Genomic DNA, 19,098 nt, shown 5'->3' with positions numbered 1-19,098 from the left:
GGATGGTTTGGTGATGTCCGCAATGCTGAATTTTCCCAGTAATCTAAAAGTGAAGCTGTGTTAATGCAGGAAAAATGCAATAAAGCAAGAAAATGTTGAACATATTCAGGAGACCAGGAAGCAATTTTCCCTTATGCTCTCATTGTGCAGGCTGTATGAAGGAAATTCCAAGATTTAAATCCAGAATGGTGATACCTTTTCCCAGATAAATAACATGCAATTTAGGAGCGCAGGTGGAGGGAAACATCAGAATCAGGTTTATTCAGACCATAAGACATAGGAGCAGAATTAGGCCATTCAGACCATCAAGTCTGCTCCACTATTCCATCATGGTTGATCCCGGATCCCACTCAACCCCATTTACCTCCCTTCTCACCATAACCTTTGATGCCCTGACCAATCAGGAAACTATAAATTTTCGCTTTAAATATACCCTCGGTCATGGGTAGTCTGCAGTCTGTGGCAGAGCATTGAAAGGTTTCAAAGGTTTCAAATGTACATTTAATGTCAGAGAAATGTATACAATATACATCCTGAAATTCTTTTTCTTCGCAAACATCCCCAACAGAGGAGTTCCCCAAAGAATGAATGACAGTTAAATGTTAGAACACCACAGTCCCCCCCAGCACCCCCTCCCACGCATAAGCAGCAGCAAAGCAACAACCCCCCCACCAGCAAAAAAGCATTAGTGCCCCCCACTGAGCGCTCAAACGTGCAGCAAAGCATCAATAAAGACAAAGACTTGCAGTACCCCAAAGACTACTCGTTCACCTAGTATTCGACATACCACAGGCTCTCTCTCTCCCTAATAAGGGAAAAAGCGATGTCTCCATTTCACAGCGAGAGGGGAGACATAACAAACAACTCGCTGATTTACAAGGTTAAAAGTCTGTTGCATCGCTTCTTCCAAGCTCTGTGCCCAAAGAACACAGCACTTCGGGCACACAGCCAGCAGCCAGCTTGCTGCTTTCGATCTTCTGTGTATTCCCACGAAATCTACTGGATGTTGAAAGGACCAGAAACAGTTGATATAGAGAGGATGATTTCTCTAGTGGTGGTATCCAGTTGAGGGGCAACACTTTAGAACAGAGGTAAGGAGGAATTTTTTTTAGCCAGAGAGTTTAGAATCTGTAGAGCTTAGGAGAACAATGATGCCTAACATCAACTCCTTTGCTTGCTTCTTCAGAAATAGCTCTATTTCTATCTTTAATATGTTTCAAAGAGATCACCCCACATGCTTCTAAGTTCCAGTGAGTACAGGCCCAAAGCTGCCAAACTCATTCATATGTCAACTCCTTCTTTGCCGGAATCATCCTCATGAACCTCCTCTGGACTCTCTCCAATGACAACACATCCTTTCTGAGATATGGAGCCCTAAACTGTTGACAATACTCCAAGTGTGATCTGACTAGTGTCTTATAAAACCCTAGCATTATCTCCTTGTTTTTATATTCTATTCCCTTGAAATAAATCCCAACATTGCATTTGCCTTCTTTACCAGAGACTCAACCTGTAAATTAACCTTCTTGAAGTCCTGTATGAGGACTCCCAAGTTGCTTTGCATCTCTTATGTTTCAATTTTCTCCCCATTTAGATAATAGTCTTCACTTTTGTTCCTTTTACCAAAAATGAATTATCATATATTTCCCAATACTGTATTCCATCTGCCATTTTTCTGCCTGTTTTTCTAATTTGTCTAAGTCCTTCTGCAAATGCATTGCTTCATGAGCACTACCTACCCCTCCACCAATCTGCATATCATCTGCAGACTTTGCCACAAAGCCATCAATTCTATTATCTAAATCATTGACAAGGTGAAAAGTAGTGGTTCCAATACTGACCCCTGAGGAACACAGCTAGTCAGTGGCAGCCAACCAGCGAAGGCCCCCTTTATTCCCACTCTCTGCCTCCTGCCTGTCAGCCATTCCTCTGTCCAATCCAGTATCTTTCCTGTAACACCACAGGATTTTACCTTGTTGAGCAGCCTCATGTGTGGCACCTTTTCAAATGTCTTTTGAAAATCCAAGTAAACGATATCCACTGCCTCTCCTTTTTCCACTCTGCTTGTTACTTCCTTAAAGAACGCCAACAGATTTGTCAAGCAAGATTTCCCTCTACAGAAACCATATATCATAAATTTATCATAAAATTTATTATTTTGTGGCAGCAGTTCAGAGCAAGACTGAAAAATTACTAAGTTACAAAAATAAGTAATAGTGCACCATTCAGAAATCTGATGCCCATTCCCCTGTGCTCTAGCAATAGAACAGAGAACATTACAGCAGAGTACAGGCCCTTTGTCTCAACTATCAGGATCTTAAATAAAAGATTATTTAAATAAATAAAAGATCACTCAACTTCTCTTGCCCTATCACTGAAATGTTCCTGCAACCAATGGACTCACTTTCAAGGGCTCTTCATCTCATGTTCTCAATATTTATTGCTTATTTATAGAATATTATTGTTTCTTCTTTTTGCATTTGCACAGTTTGTTGTCTTCTGCACCCTGGTTGATTGCCCTAGTTGGGTGGTCTTTCATTGATTCTGTTATAGTTACTGTTCTGCAGACTTGTTAAGTATGCCCACAAGAAAATGAATCTCAGGGTCGTATGGTGACATATATGTACTTTGATAAAAACATTTATTTTGAACTTTGATCATATTGTGCTGATCTTGTCATGTACTGTAAGATCAATCTAACCTTTTCCTTCCATACTTTATAGCTTTTCATTTTTCTATCACTCATGTGCCCATCTAAGAGTTTTTTAAATGCCCCTAAAGTATCTGCCTCTACCACCTCCCCTGAAAGGGCGTTCCACACACTTGTCACCCTCTGTGTGTAAAAGTTACCTCTGATACCCCCATATACTTTGCTTCAATCACCTTAAAATTATGAATCCTGATTTTAGCAATTTTCACCCTGGGAAAACGTCTCTGGCTGTCTACGCTATCAATGCTTCTTATCATCTTGTACATCTCTTGGTGATAGAAGACATGAGTTGGGAAATGCTGTGTGCATGCTAACTGTGGTATGTGTTATGGATGGTTCGCATTGTGGTTGCAATCTGTTTGTGGAAGGAATGAATGAGGTGCCCAATGCCAACAAGCTGTTCTGCTCTGATTGGCATTGAGTATTTTGACTGGACAGTCATTCCTACTGCCTTCCGTATGGTGGAAAGGCTTTGGGATATCAGATGGTGACTCATTCACTGTACTATACTCACCCATTGGTCTGCTCTTGTTATCACAAGGTAATTATGTAGCTGCTATGCCAACCCACAAGATGTTGCTAAACACAAGATATTTGGCAAATGCCAGAAATCTTGAGCAATATGCATAAAATGCAGAAGCGATTCGGCAAGTCTTACAGCTTTTATGGAGAGCAGTAAACAGTCAACGTTTTGGGCTGACTCCCTTAATCAGTACGTTATTCAGGAAACATGTGAACAGAGTTGGAGGACGTAATGGAGGTACTAAATGAATACTTTGCTTCAGTATTCACCAGAGAAAAGGGCCTTGGCAATTGTGGGCATGACTTACAGTAGACTGAAATGCTTGAACATATAGACATTAAGAAAGAGGCTGTACTGGAGCTTTTGAAAAGCACTACCTTAGATATGTTGCTTGGTCCAGATGAAATATAACCCAGGCCACTGAGGGAAGCGAAGGAGGAGATTGCTGAGCTTCAATTGATGATCTTTGCATCATCAATAGGGACGGGAGAAGTACCAGAGGATTGGAGGGTTGCAAATGTTGTTCCCTTGTTCAAGAAAGGGAGTAGAGTTAACCCAGGAAATTATAGATCAGTGAGTCTTAGTTCAGTGGTGGGCAAGTTGTTGGAGAAGATCCTGAGAGGCGGGAATTATGAGCATTTGGAGAGGTATAATATGATTAGGGATAGTCAACATGGCTTTGTCAAGGGGAGGTCATTCCTTATGACCCTGATTGAATTCTCTGAGGATGTAACAAAACACATTGATGAAGGTAGAACAGTGGATGTAGTGTATATGGATTTCAGTAAGGCATTTGATAAGGTTTCCCATGCAAGGCTCATTCAGAAAATAAGGAAGCATGGGATCCAAAGAGACCTTGCTTTGTGGATCCAGAAATGCCTTGCACACAGAAGGCAAAGGGTGGTTGTAGATGTCATATTCTGCATGGAGTATGGTGACCAGGGTGTTCCTCAAGGATCTATTCTGGGATCGCTCCTCTTTGTGATTTTTATAAATGACCTGGGTGAGGAAGTGGAAGGATGGGTTAGTAATTTTGCTGATGACACAAAAGTTGAGGGTGTAATGGATAGTCTGGAGGGTTGTTGGAGGTTATGGCAGGACATCAATAAGATGCAGAACTGGGTTGAGAAAAATAGAGTTCAACCCAGATAAGTGTGAAGTGGTTCATATTGGTAGGTCAAATTTGAAGACAGAATATAATATTAATGGTAAGACTTTTGGCAGTGTGGAGGATCAGTGAGATCTTGGGGTCCATGTCCATAGGATACTCAAAACTGCTGCACAGGTTGACAGAGTTGTTAAGAAGATGTATGATGTGTTGGCATTCATCAAACCTTAGTTAGACCCTACTTGGAGTACTATACAGGAAGGATGTGGATACTCTCGAGATTTACAAGGATGTTGCTTGGACTGGAGAGCATGCCTTATGAGAATAGGTTGAGTGAACTTGGCTTAAAATGTTGTACTGAACCAATTAAAATAGTAATCAAATGTCCGACTAAACTAATCCCCTCAGCCTATCCTTCCGTTTTCCTCATATTCATGTGCCTATCCAAGAAATCTTGGAAGATCATCGGGGGCACCAGTCACCCCATCCATAAACTGTTTCAGCTGCTTCTGTCTGGCAAATGGTACTGCTGCATTAAAGTCGGGACCAACAGGCTTCTTTCTACAAGCCATTAGACTTAAAACTCTCTAATGTCCACACTGCAGGAACTAAAAAGAAAATTACTGATAATGGGCCAGATTAACTCAACCTGCTGTCTACACTTATCATTGTGCTTAACCCTGACTTCTTGCTGTGATAACTAAACTAAGCTAATCAGAAGCTGCAACTGGAAATATAAAACTACCACCTGAATTAGGTAGTGGAAGGTATTTCATGGTGAATGTGGACTCAGTGCGTCAAAGATCCCATATCTATGTTGATTCTCTCTGTGACATAACTCTTTGGAAGCGAATCTCGGAAAATAGTAGAGTCACAGAGTCTTGCTGCAGGGAAAAGGCCCTTCAGCCCGGTTTGTCCATGCCTCTGTGTTGTCCTGCAAGCTAGTCCCATCTGCATTTGACCCATAGCCATCCAAACCTGTCCTATTTATGAACTTACCTGGATAGCTTTTAATTCTTGCCTATATGACCATCTCAACCACTATTTCTGGCAACCCATTCCAAAAATGCATTAAAATATTTTTACAAACTGACCTTCTTGCTTATTTTAATTGCCTGTTTAGGTTTTATTAATGGTTAATTTTCTGATCTTTTGAGATTGTGTTCACACTGCTTCTAATCACCACCTTAATTCCAATCAATTAGAGTCATAGAAAAGTACAGTACACAAACAGGCTCTTCAGTCCATCTAGTCCATGCCAAACCATTTGAACTGCCTACTCCCATTGACTGGCGCTGGGACCATAGCCCTCTGTACCCCACCATCCATGTACCTATCCAAACTTCTCTTTAATGCTGAAATCAAGCTTGTATGATTCACTGGTGCCACACTTCCATGACCCTCTGATTGAAGAAGATTCCCCTCGTGTTCCCCTTATAGATTTTACCTTTTACCCTTATCCCATGACTTCTAGTTGTAGCTCCACCCAAACTCAGTGGAAAAAGTTTGTTTGCATTTACCCTATCTATACCCTTGGTAATTTTGTATACCTTTACCAAATCTCCTCTCAATCTTCTATGCTCCAAGGAATAAAGTCCTTTTCAATATTTCACTACAGCTCAGGTCCTCCAGACTCTGCAACTTCCTTGTAAATTTTCCCTACACTCTTTCAACCTTATTTACATCTTTCCTGTAGGCAGGTGACCAAAACTGCACACAATACTCCAAATTAGGCCTCACCAATGTCTTATACAAATTCATCATAACATTTCATTTTCTATACTTAATACTTTGATTTATGAAGGCCAATGTGCCAAAAGCTTTCTTTACGACCCTATCTACATGTGACACCACTTTTAAAGAACTGTGGACTTGTATTCCCAGATCCCTTTGTTCTACAACATTGGTCAGTTCTCTACTGTTCACTGTGTAAGACCTACCCTGGTTGGTCCTACCAAACTGCAACACCTCACATTTGTCTGCATTAAGTTCCATCTGCCTTTTTTCAGCTAATTTTTTCAACTGGTCCCCATCCTGCTCTAAGCCCTGATAGTCTTTCTCATTGTCCACTACACCCTCAATCTTGGTGACATCCACAAATTTGCTGACCAGTTAACCATATTATCATCGATTGCTGATACAGATGACAAACAATGGACCCATCACCAATCCTTGCTGCACTCCACAAATCACAGCCCTCCAATAAGAGAGGCATCCCTCAACTACCACACTGTGGTCCGAGGGAATACATTGCCAGGTCCTGGGGATTTATTCACCTTAATTTGCCTCAAGACAGCAAACACCTCTTCCTCTGTAATCTGTCTAGGATCCATGAAGGTGATGCCACTTTGCCTCACTTGTATAGATTCTGTGACTGTTTCCTGAGTGAATGCAAATGCAAACAATTCATTTAAGATCTCCCCCATCTCTTTTGGCTCCACACATGGGTTACTATTCTGGGATCTTCTGGAAGACCAATTTTGTCCCTTGCAATCTGTTTGTTCTTAAAATGTGTGTGTCTCCTTCACTTTGTCTGCTATAACAACTTCATGCCTCCTTTTAGCCATCCTGTTTTCTTTTTTAAGTGTTCTTTTGCATTTCTTATAGTCCATAAGCACCTCATTTTTTGCTACCTGGCTATACCTACTATGTATCTCCTTTTTTTTCTTAACTAGGGCCTCAATATCTCTTGAAAACCAAGGTTTTTTAAACTGTTATCTTTAGCTTTTATTTTGACAGACACTTGCAAACTTTGTACTTTGTACATGCAAAATTTCACTTATTAAGGCCTCTCATCTACCAAGTACACCTTTACCAGAAAACAGCCTATCCCAATCCACACTTGCCAGATCCTTTCTGATACCATCAAAATTGGCCGTCCTTCAACATAGAATCTCAGCCAGCAGACCTGACCTTTTTTTTCCATATTTACTTTGAAACTAATGGCATTCTGATCACTAGATGCAAAGTGTTCCCCAACACAAACTTCTGTCACCTGCCTTGTCTCATTCGCTAATAGCAGGTCAAGTATTGCACACTCTTGTTGGGACATCTACGTACTGATTAAGTAAACGTTCCTAAACACATTTGACAAACTCTATCCCATCTAGTCCTTTTACAGCATGGAAGTCCCAGTCAATATGTGGAAAGTTAAAATCACCTACTAAAACAACCTTATACTGCTTGCAACAGTCTAAAAACTCTATACAAATTTGTTCCTCTAAATCGCACGGACTGTTGGGTGGTCTGTGATATAGCTCCATTAACATGGTCATATCTTTCTTATTCCTCATTTCACTCCATAACACCTCACATGACAAGTCCTGTAGTCTCCCCTGACTGAACACTGCCATGACACTCTCCCTGACTAGTAATGCTACTCCTCTTCCTTTAACCCCTTCTGATCCGATACATCTAAAACAACAGAACTCCTGGAATACTGAGCTGACAGTCCTGCCCCTCCTGCAGCCAAGTGTCACTAGTATCCACAATATCATATTTTCATGCCCTGAATTCATCTGCCTTTCCTACGATACTTCTTGCACTGATATATACACAGCTCAGGATGTTAGTCGCATCATGCTCACCCTTTTGACTCCTGACTTTGTCTGAGGTCTTAACACCACCTGTCTTCACAACCTCTGCACTATCTGTTCTGGCACTCTATCCCCTGCAACTCTAGTTTAAACCCACCCCGTGCAGCAGTAGCTAACCTTCCCACTAGGATATTTGTCTCCTTCCAGTTCAAATGCAAAGCTTCTCTTCTATACAGGCCCCACCTTCCCTGGAAGAGAGCCTAATGATCCGAAGATCTGATGCCCTCCTATCTACACCAAATCCATAGCCATGAGTTAAGCTGTATAATCTTCCTATTTCTAGCCTTACCAGCACGTGGTACAGCTAGCAATCCGGAGATCACAACCCTGGAGGTCCTGCCCTTTAACTTAGCATCTAACTCCCTGAACTCACTTTGCAGAACCTCGTCACTCTTCCTACCCATGTCATTGGTACCTACATGGGCCACAGCCTGCGGTTGCTCAGCTTCCCACTTAAGAATGCTAAGGATTCAATCTGACATGTCCCAGACTCTGGCACCCGGGAGGCAACATACCATCTAGGAATCTCGCTCTTGTGCACAGAGTCTCCCTTCTGTTCCCCTAACTAACCAATTCCCTATCGCCACAGCTTGCCTCTTCTTTTCATTTCCCTTCTGAGTCACAGAGCCAGACTCATGCCAGAAACCTGACCGCTGTGACCTTCCTCTGGTAGCTCATCCCTGCCAACAGAACCCCAAGTGGTATACCTGTTGTTGAGGGAGTTTGCCTCAGGGATACTCAGCATTGGCTGCCTTTTCCTCTTCCTGACTGTCACCCTGTTTCCTGTGACCTGCACCTTGGGTGTAACTATCTCTTAATGACTTAATTATCACCCCCTCACCCTCCCGAATAATCCTGAGTTCATTCAGTTCCAGTTCCAACTCCTTAATGCAGAGTGTTAGAAGCTGCAGCTGGTTGCATTTCTTGCAGGTATAGTCAACAGGGACACTGGAGGTCTCCCTGCCTTCCCATGTCCCGCAAGAGAAGCATTCTGCTATCTTGCCTGGCATCCCTACCATTCCTAACTGAGCAAAGATAAAGAAGGAAAAGCAGCAAACTGTGCAGAAATAAAAATCTACCAACAGCATTTTTGCCTTGCCTCACTCAAGCCTGACTTGTTGAAGCCTCGAAGACCCTTAACTCCCACTTTAACTCTGTCCACTCCAATGATGGCTGTTCCCCTTTCCCCTGCCTTAATTTAATTTCTTCTTGCCAAACAATCCTGAATGCAGATTGGCCACTGCTCAAAGCACCAAACTGCCATGAGTCGATGTCTTTTCTACTCAATCAGTGAACTTAAGTGAACTACATCTTCTCACTCTTCTGATCTCTGATTGGCCACTGCTCAAGACATAGAACACTGAACAGCACAGCCCAGTGCATACGCATTGTGCTCACCTTTTAACCTACTCCAAAATCAATTGGACTCTTCCTTCCCACATAATCCCCCATTTTTCATTCCTCCATGTGCCAATGTAAGAGTCTCCTAAGTGTCCCTATTTCATCTGACTCTACTACTATATCTGGCAGTGCGTGCCATGCGCTCACCACCCTCTATGTATGTGTGTGGTGGGAGGAAGGAACAGGCTTTGCTTGTTGGGTTGTGTTGTTCTGTCAAGTACTATGGTCTTACTATGTTGCCACTGGAACATGTGGTAACACTTGCGGGCTGCCCTCAGCACACCCTCAAGTGTGTTGATTGTTCATGCAAGCAACACATTTTACTGTATATTTCAATCTGCACCATGACAGATAAACCTGAATCTTGAATCTCTGTGTAAAGATCCTCCTTCTCATATCCTCCCCATACTTTCCTCCAATCACCTTAAAATTAAGCCCCCACTGACTGTTCCTGACTTCACTCTCTCTGTGCCTATCATCTTACCTACCACCTCTCATCCTCTTTTGCTCCAAAGAGAAAATCCCTTGCTCACCCTATCAACTCCTAAGCCAGAGCCCTTATCTTCATGCCACACTTCAGAATTAGAATCAGTTTATTATCCCTTTTTTATATGATGTGAGATCTATTGTTTTGTGGCAGCAGTACAGTGCAAAAGCATAAAATCATTATAAATTGCAAAGCAAAAAAAAGTCCACGAAAAGGAAAAGTGAGTTTATGTTACACAAAATGCTGGTGGAACACAGCAGGCCAGGAAGCATCTATAGGGAGAAGCGCTGTCGACGTTTTGGGCCGAGACCCTTCGTTCTGACAGCGACGCTATAGCACTTCTCCCTATAGATGCTGCCTGGCCTGCTGTGTTCCACCAGCATTTTGTGTGTGTTGTTGTTTGAATTTCCAGCATCTGCAGATTTCCTCGTGAGTGAGTTTATGTTCATGGGTTAAATGCATTGTTCAGAAATCTGATGGTGAAGAGAAATCATTCCTGAATCATTGAGTGTGGGTCGTTACTCTTCTGTGCCACCAAGATGACATGCCCTGGATTCTGAGGATCCTTATTGGCGGTGAAAGTTGTGTTCGTGATGGAGTTACCGGAGACTACCACCCACTGTGGCCCTGTTCTATTCTGTGCATTGGAACCTCCATACCAGTTGGTGACACAACCAGCAATAATGCCGTCCACCCACATCCACAGAAATTTGTAAGTGTTTGATGACATCCTCCAAGAGGACCACAACCTTGTCATGGTTTGGAAGATTGTGAGCCTCAAGGACTTAGAGAGCTATGTTGGCTGAAGTCAGAGCTTTATGCATTGGCACTTGGTAGGGTCACCCATACCAAAGGGTAGAGTACAGAACCGGTCCTGCAGTTTCAGGGGTTCACCTAAGGGCTAATAATGCTGACCGGCAAAATAAAATTGTTTGGAAAATAGCAATGAAGAACACTTCTATATCTGAGTCCGACAGTATTCCTGAGTCTCCACCCAGGACTTGCATGACTGACAGAAGTGAAAACTGAGAGGAAGCTACTGACACAATGAAAGAAGCCTTGAACATGCCAAAGATGGAAGTCCTTCATTGCTGTCCTAAACACCAGAAGCATAACGGACAGTGGTCCTCGTTTGATGACAAACCAATATTCCTGAAAGTCCTAATGAAGTAGTCCGAATTCAAAGCTTTTTCATGATTGCATCTATGTGTTGGGCCCAGGACTGTCTGGAATGTTAACCCTAGGAACTTAAAACTGCTCACCCTTTCCAGCAATGATCCCTCATTAAGGTCTGGTGCTTTCCCAACTTCTGCTTCCCGAAGGTCACAGTCAATTCCTTGTCTTCCCCCTGAGCTTTCACTATGCTGAGCAACAACTAGCCCTTTGTTATTGCTGTTTGTGGTGGTTACTTTGCATATGGAATCACTGCCAGGAAATTCACTGCATGTCAATTCATGTCATCTTCCACACGAGGTATGGAATGGCTTGAGGTATGATAGGTTGGAGAAGTTAATCTAGATTTAACATCAAAGCATGCATACTTCCTGTCTTTACTGGAAGTATTTGGCAGATTTTGTGCAGCTGAGTAACAAATACCATAAACATCTAATATTTTATGTTTGGGTGGGAACCAGAGCACCAGAACAGATTGTGAAGTGGTTGAAGATAAAGATGTTATTAAGCCTACATACAAATTCAGGTAGCAAAAGGTTGAGCATAGTGGGACTGATATTCTGAGTTGGTTATAATTCAATGCAAGATGTATTGTAGGAAAGACGGTTGTGCTTTGGGCATAGATCAGCATGTGGAATTATAACATTATTGCCATTAACGAGACATAGCTACAGGAGGGGCAGGACTGGCAGCTCTGTGTTCCAGGGTTCTGTTGTTTATGTGATAGAGTGGGAGAGATTAAAGGGGGATGGATGGCATTACTAGTCAGGGGAAAAAATCATGGCGGTGCTTAATTTGGACAGACTGAGTGCTCATCTAGTGAGGCTTTATAGGTAGAAATGAGGAAGAAGAAAGGTATGAGCTAGTTAATTGAATTAGATTAAAGACCACCCAACAGTCCATGGGATTTAGAGAAGCAAACTTGCAGAGATTGCAGGCTGTTGAAAGAAACGTAAGGTTCTGTGGTAGGTGATTTTAACTTTCTGCATATTGACTTCGACTCCCATTCTGTACAAGAGCTGGATGGAAAAGAGTTAGTCAAGTGTGTTCAGGAAAATTTTCTTCATCAGTACATAGAAGTCCCAACTAGAGAGAGTGCAATACTAGATCTCCTAATAAGGATTGAAACAGGTCAGATGACACAAGGGGAACATTTTGCATCTAGTGATCAGAATGCTATCAGTTTTAAGTTAATTATGGAGAAGGATAGGTCTGGCCCTCAGGTTAATATTCTAAATTGGAGAAAGGCCAATTTTAATGGTATCAGAAAGGATCTGGCAAGCAAGCATTGAGGCAGGTTGTTTTCTGGCAAAGATGTACTTGGTAAGTGTGAGGCCTTCAAAAGTGAAACATTGAAAATACCGAGTTGGTGTGTTCCTGTCAGAATAAAAGACAGGTATAGCCGGTTTAGGGAACCTTAGTTTTCAAGAGATATGGAGAAATGGGAGGTGCTTAGCAGGGTTAGGCAGGTAGGAAAAAATTAGGTATTTGGGGAGTATAAGAAATGTAAGAGAACACTTAAGGAAATCAGGGAGGCTAAAAGAAAGCATGAGGTTGCTCTACCAGACAAGGTGAAGCAGAATCTAAGGGCTTCTACAGTTATATTAAGAGCAAAAAGATAGTAAGGGACACAATTTGTCCTCTGAGAGATCAGAATGGTAATCTATGCATAGAGCCAAAAGAGATAGGAGAGAGAAGTTAAATGGATTTTTTGCATCTCTATATTGAGAGATGGACACAGAGTCTATAGAAGTGAGGCAGAGCAACAGCAAAGTAATTGACCCCATACAGATTACAAAGAAGGAGGTATTTGCTGACTTGCGGCAAATTACAGTGGATAAATCCCCAGGGCCTAATAAAGGTGTTTCCTCGCACCCTGTGAGAGGCCAGTGCAGCAGCTGCAAAGGGTCTAGAAGAGATATTTAAAACATCCTTAGCCATGGGCATTGTGCCAGAAGATTGGATGAAAGCTGATGTTGTTCTGTTGTTTAAGAAAAGCTCTAAGAATAAACCAGGAATTTATAGTTTGGTGAGCCTGACAGCAGCAGTGGGAAAGTTATTGAAAAGTATTCAAAGGGACTGAATATATAAATATTTGGATAGACAGGGACTGATAGCAATAGTCAACATGGCTTTTTGTGTGGTAATTTATGTCTAATCAATCTTAAAGAGTTTTTCAAGGAAGTTACCAGGACAGTTGATGAAGGCAAGGCAGTGGATGTTGTCTACGTGGACTTCAGCAAGGCCTTTGTCAAGGTCCCACATCAGAAGTTGCTCAAGAAGGTTTAGTTGCATGGCATTCTAGATGAGGTAGTAAATTACATTAGACAATGATTTCTGGGGGAAGCCAGAGTGGTAGTACATGGTTCCATCTCTGAATGCAGGCCAGTGACTAGAGGTATGACACCAGGGATTGGTGCTGAGCCTCTCGTTTGTCATCAACAATGAACAGGTGTATCAGCAAATTTGCAGATGACACCAAGATTGGGGGTAGAGTGGGTAGCAAGGATGACTAACAAACCTTGCATCAGGATCTGGACTAGCTGTAAAAATGGGCTGAAAAAGGGCAGATGGAATTTAATGCAGACAAGTGTGAGATGTTGCACTGGGAGGGCCATCCAGCATCTGTAAATCTTACATGGTGATCGGTAGGGCACTGAGGAATGCAGTAAAACAAAATGACGTGGGGATATAGATCTGTAATTCCTTGTAAGTGTTATCACAGGTAGGTAGGGTCATGAAGAAAGCTTTTTGCACATTGGCCTTCATAAACCAATGTATTCAGTACAGAAGTTGAGATGTTATGTTGAAATTGTGAGGCCTATTTTGAGGTATTGTGTCTAGTTTTTGTCACCTATCTATTGGACAAATGCAAATCAGATTGAAAGAGTGCAGAGAAAATTCACAAGGAATTTTCTGGAACTTAAGGACCTGAGTTATAGGGAAAGGTTGAAAAGGTTAGAAATTTATTCCCTAGAATGTAGAAGCTTAAGGAGAGATTTGATAGAGATGTACAAAATTATGAGGGTATAGTATAGATGGGGTAAATGCAGGCTTTATCCACTGAAGTGGGATGAGACTAGAGGCCATGGGTTAAGTCTAAAAGGTGAAATGTTTAAGGGGAACATGAGGGGGAACTTCTTCACTCAGAGGGTGGTGAAAGTGTGGAATGAGCTGCTAGTGCAAGAGGTAGATGTAGGTTCAATTTCAACACTTAAGAGAAATTTGGATAGGTACATGGATGGAAAACATATGGAGGGCTATGGTCTGGTTGCAGGTCAATGGGACCAGACATATTAATTGTTTGGCATGGATTAGATGGGCTGAAGGGCCTGTTTCAGTGCTGTAGCATTCTATGACCCCATGATTCTCTGACTCTAGAATGGATAAGTCAAGTGGAAATTGAATGCAAATCTGAAACTGAAGACCAAAGGTTGATTGGAAGTCTGAAGTCAAAGCTCAATGACCAAAGCCTAGAGATTGGGGGCTGGAGGCCCAGAGACCTGTCTTCGAGTGGATGTTTCTGTGTGTGTGGGTGGGAGGGGGAAAGAGATGCTGTCTTGCTCTTGTTGGTTTGTTGTTTGTTGTGTTCTTTTTTGCTGTGCTCTGTGTTGTTCTGCCGAGCATTGTGGATATTTTTACTTACTTAGAGATACAGCACAGTAACAGGCCCTCCTGGCCCAATGAGCCCATGCTGCCCAGTTACAGCTATGTGACCAATTAACTCACTAACCTATGTGTCTTTGAGATGTGGGAAGAAACCGGAGCACCTGGAGGAAACCCACATGATCGTGGAGAGAATGTGCAAACTCTTTACTTACAGCGGCGAGTATTGAACCCAGGTTGCTAGCACAGTAAAGCGTTATGATAACCATCTCGCCACCATGCCACAAGCTACGTTGGCATCAGAATGTGTGGCAGCACCTGCAGGCTGCCATCAGATCATCCTTAGGTTGTGTTGCTTGTTAACACAAACGATGCATTTCACTGTATGTTTCAATGTATATGTGATAAATCTGAAGCTGATATGTGTTACTGATTGGGATAGAGAGCTATTCTAACAAATAACATGAGGGAATCTGAACAAGAATGAAGGTCAAGGCATAAAGAGAAACTGCCTCATTTCATTTCATTTCATTTCATTTTTCAATCTTTTTATTGATTTTCAAATAAAGAATATACAAATCAGAGGAGGAGTTTAGCAAACAGATAATACAAAAGACATATAAACAGCAATAATAAAAACAGAAAGTATATAATGTCAAAGTCAAATAGGTAAAGTATTATGCTGTTATATATACAATGGTCAAAATAAAATACAACTCCTCATAGCAATCATAAAAAAAAGATTGGAAATTTTATTGATAAAGGAAAAAAAACCCACTGACTAAACTGAAATAAAAAAAAGAGAAAGAAAAAAAGAAAGAAAAAGAAAGATTGGGCAGTCCAATTGAGGATAAAATTTAAAAAAAGAGAGAAAAAAAACATCCTTCCAGTCATCTCCGAACCTTCACGGATAAGGATTTTCCCCAAAGAGAAGGGGGGGGGGGAACGTCACATGATGACGTAGGATCGAGACGCTGGAACCCAGCCCTCCCGTAAAAAAATCAATAAATTAATGTTTAAATGAAGAAAAATTAGTCAATACTTTCATAAGGTTACTTATAAACTACTCCGGATTGTTTTAAGCTATGCCTCATAAACAGAGGACGAAGAAAGATACTACTGCGAAGACAGCTCAAGTTCGAAAAGAATCAAGGCCTACTTCTATCGAAGAACCGCGGACTCAGGTACAACACATCACTGGCGAAACAGAACAGGAAACTGCGGCAGCATCGGCCATTTCTAAAGGAAAAGATCAACGAGAACTGCGCAAGCGTAAAAGATTGAGCATGCGCAAACGAGAGCAACCAGAACTACAAATTTCAGCTGCGACTTCAACTGAAAGTGACAGTGACTCTGAGAGAGAGTCAGATTCTCTGGATAAATCAGACGAAGATGGAGATGAAAATTCCTCTGAAAATATGAAAAAGACTTTGAGGCGAATAATGCATAAATTAAATGCATTAAAAATAATTAAAAGTAACCAAAAAGTAATTAAAGAAAAAATAATAAACATGGAGGCTATGTTTGATAAAATGACAAAGAAACAAGAAAAAATGGAAAAGAAAATTACAGATTTGGAAATTAAAATGGAAGACATGGATGGAAGAATGAAGGAAATGGAAGTTGATAATAATGCCTGAACATCAGAAAGAAAACAACTCGTGGAAAAAATTGATAAGCTTGAAAAGTTTAGTAGACGTAACAATATTAAAATTGTTGGACTTAAAGAAGGTACCGAAGGAGAAGACCCAATTTTCAAAAATGGATCCCTGAAAAATTGGAAATGGGAGAAGAAACTTCAATTGAGATTGAAAGGGTGCACAGAGCCTTAAGGCCAAGATCTCAAGATGATCAAAATCCACGATCAATTTTGATAAGATGTTTAAGATACCAGGATAAAGAAAAGATTTTGAGGGCGGCTGCCCAAGGTGCCAAAAGAAGAAAGGGTCCATTGATGATAGCAGAGAAACCAGTTCTTTTTTATCCTGATATATGTTATAACCTTTTGAAGAGAAAGAAAGAATTTAATTCAGCAAAACAAGTTTTATGGGAAAAAGGTTATAAATTTTTAATGCGTCACCCAGCAACACTGATAATTTTTTTGGAAGAGGGAAAAAGATTTTTTCCTGATTATCGAGATGCGGAGGTGTTCACACAAAAACTTCCATCTATTCGCTAATTAAACGTAGAGACTTCTAAACGTAATGGTTAAAGACGAAGACAGAGATAGCGAATGGAACTGATGGACATTTAAGGATGATACAAGGGAGAAAAGTAAAATTTTAGAAATGTTAATTGAGAATAATATGTTTTTTCTTTTCTTATATATATACTTTTTACGTTGCGGGGGGGCTGGGGAGCTTTGAATCGGTTACTACGGGATTCACGTGTGTAATCATGGCGATTGCCATGACCCGTACAACAGAGGGGGGTAATGTTGTGTTTTTTTTCTTTCACAACATTAGTAGGGGGATATTTTGTTTTTTTCCTTATACTCTATTTTTCTTCTATTTTTTTGCCTGGATGATTGGTGGGGACACACATAGCAACATGGAGACTTCTAAAAAGATTTCCCAGGATACCATGAAAGTTGAAAGATTAGGTATTATTATAGATTGGAGTAACATAATTAAAAACAATGACTAATTTATTGAATTTTTTTAAATTTTAATGTTAATGGGCTTAATGGATCAGTAAAAAGAAAAAGAATTTTAACATATATTAAAAAAATGAAAATAGATATAGCTTTCCTACAAGAAACTCATTTAACAGACATAGAACATCAGAAATTAAAAAGAGACTGGGTTGGAAATGTTATTGCAGCTTCATTTAACTCAAAGGCGAGAGGAGTTGCAATTTTGGTTAATAAAAATTTACCAATTAAAATACAAAATGTATTAATTGATTCGGCAGGAAGATATTTAATTATACATTGTCAAATTTTTTCAGAACTATGGACTCTTATGAATATTTATGCACCAAATGAAAATGATGTAAAATTTATACAGGAGGTCTTTTTGAATTTGGCTAACGCACATGATAAAATATTAATAGGTGGAGATTTTAATTTTTGTCTAGATCCAGTTTTAGATAGATTAATAAAGGCTATTACAAAATCAAAAGTAGTAAAATTAACTCTATCATTGATGAAAGACTTAAATTTGATTGATATATGGAGAAGAATCAATCCAAAAGAAAGAGATTATTCATTTTATTCAAATAGACATAAAACATACTCAAGGATAGATTTTTTCCTATTATCAACGAATATTCAAGATAGAGTGAAAAATGTGGAATATAAAGCAAGAATATTGTCTGATCACTCTCCTTTAATAATGACAATGATAATGATAGATAAAGAGGAATCAATTTATAGATGGAGATTTAACTCAATTCTACTAAAACGTCGATTTTTGTGATTTTATGAAAAAGCAGATTCAGTTCTTTTTAGATACAAATTTACATTCAGTTGATGATAAATTTATATTGTGGGAAGCAATGAAGGCATATTTGAGAGGTCAGATAATAAGTTATACTTCTAAAATTAAGAAGGAATATAGGATAGAAATAGATCAATTGGAAAAAGAGATTATAAAACTAGAAAAAGAATCTCAAAGAAATATGACAGAAGAAAAATGAAGACAACTTATTAATAAGAAGTTAAAATATAATACACTCCAGACATATTGGACAGAAAAAGCAATTATGAGAACTAAACAGAGATATTATGAACTAGGTGAAAGATCACATAAGGTCCTTCCATGGCAGTTAAAAACAGATCAGATTTCTAAAACAATAAATGCAATCCGAACAAAAGTGAACAAAGTTACTTATAAGCCTCTAGAAATTAATGAGGCTTTTAAGAATTTTTATTCTGAGTTGTATAAATCAGAATCAAAAAATTATGATGTTAAGATAGAAAGATTTTTAGCACAAATAACTCTCCCAAAATTAAATACGGAAGAACAGAAGGGATTAGGTATGCCTTTTACAGTGAAGGAGGTTGAAGAAGCTCTGGGATCACTTCAAAGTAATAAATCTCCAGGAGAAGATGGTTTTCCGCCTGAATTTTATAAAAAGTTTAAAGATTTATTAATTTCTCCCTTTATGGAGTTAATACATCAAGCGGAAAGAACGCATAGACTTCCAGAATCTTTTTCAACAGCTATTTTAATAGTATTGCCAAAAAAAGATAGAGACCTTTTAAACCCAGCATCATATAGACCTATTTCTTTATTCAATACTGATTATAAAATAATAGCAAAAATCTTATCTAATAGATTATCTAAATGCTTATGAAAATTAGTGCATATGGATCAAACAGGATTTATCAAAAATAGACAATCGGCAGATAATGTAACCCGGTTAATTAGTATAATCCATTTAGTGCAAAAGAGGGAGGAAACGAGTGTGGCAGTTGCTTTAGATGCAGAAAAAGCATTTGATAGATTGGAATGGGATTTTTTATTTAAGGTATTGGAAAAATATGGATTA

General features: G+C 39.9%; 1 protein-coding gene across 4 annotated transcripts in view; it reads left to right on the top strand.

Annotated features, from left to right (window-relative positions):
• LOC140738841 (uncharacterized) overlaps positions 1 to 19,098 on the top strand; it is a 145,953-nt gene that overhangs the window by 81,482 nt on the left and 45,373 nt on the right. The window lies entirely within an intron of this gene.

Source organism: Hemitrygon akajei, chromosome 14 (genome assembly GCF_048418815.1).
Source record: "Hemitrygon akajei chromosome 14, sHemAka1.3, whole genome shotgun sequence".
NCBI lineage: Eukaryota > Metazoa > Chordata > Chondrichthyes > Myliobatiformes > Dasyatidae > Hemitrygon > Hemitrygon akajei.
The sequence above is the reverse complement of the archived record's forward strand: the minus strand, read 5'-3'. Positions and strand labels throughout refer to the sequence as shown.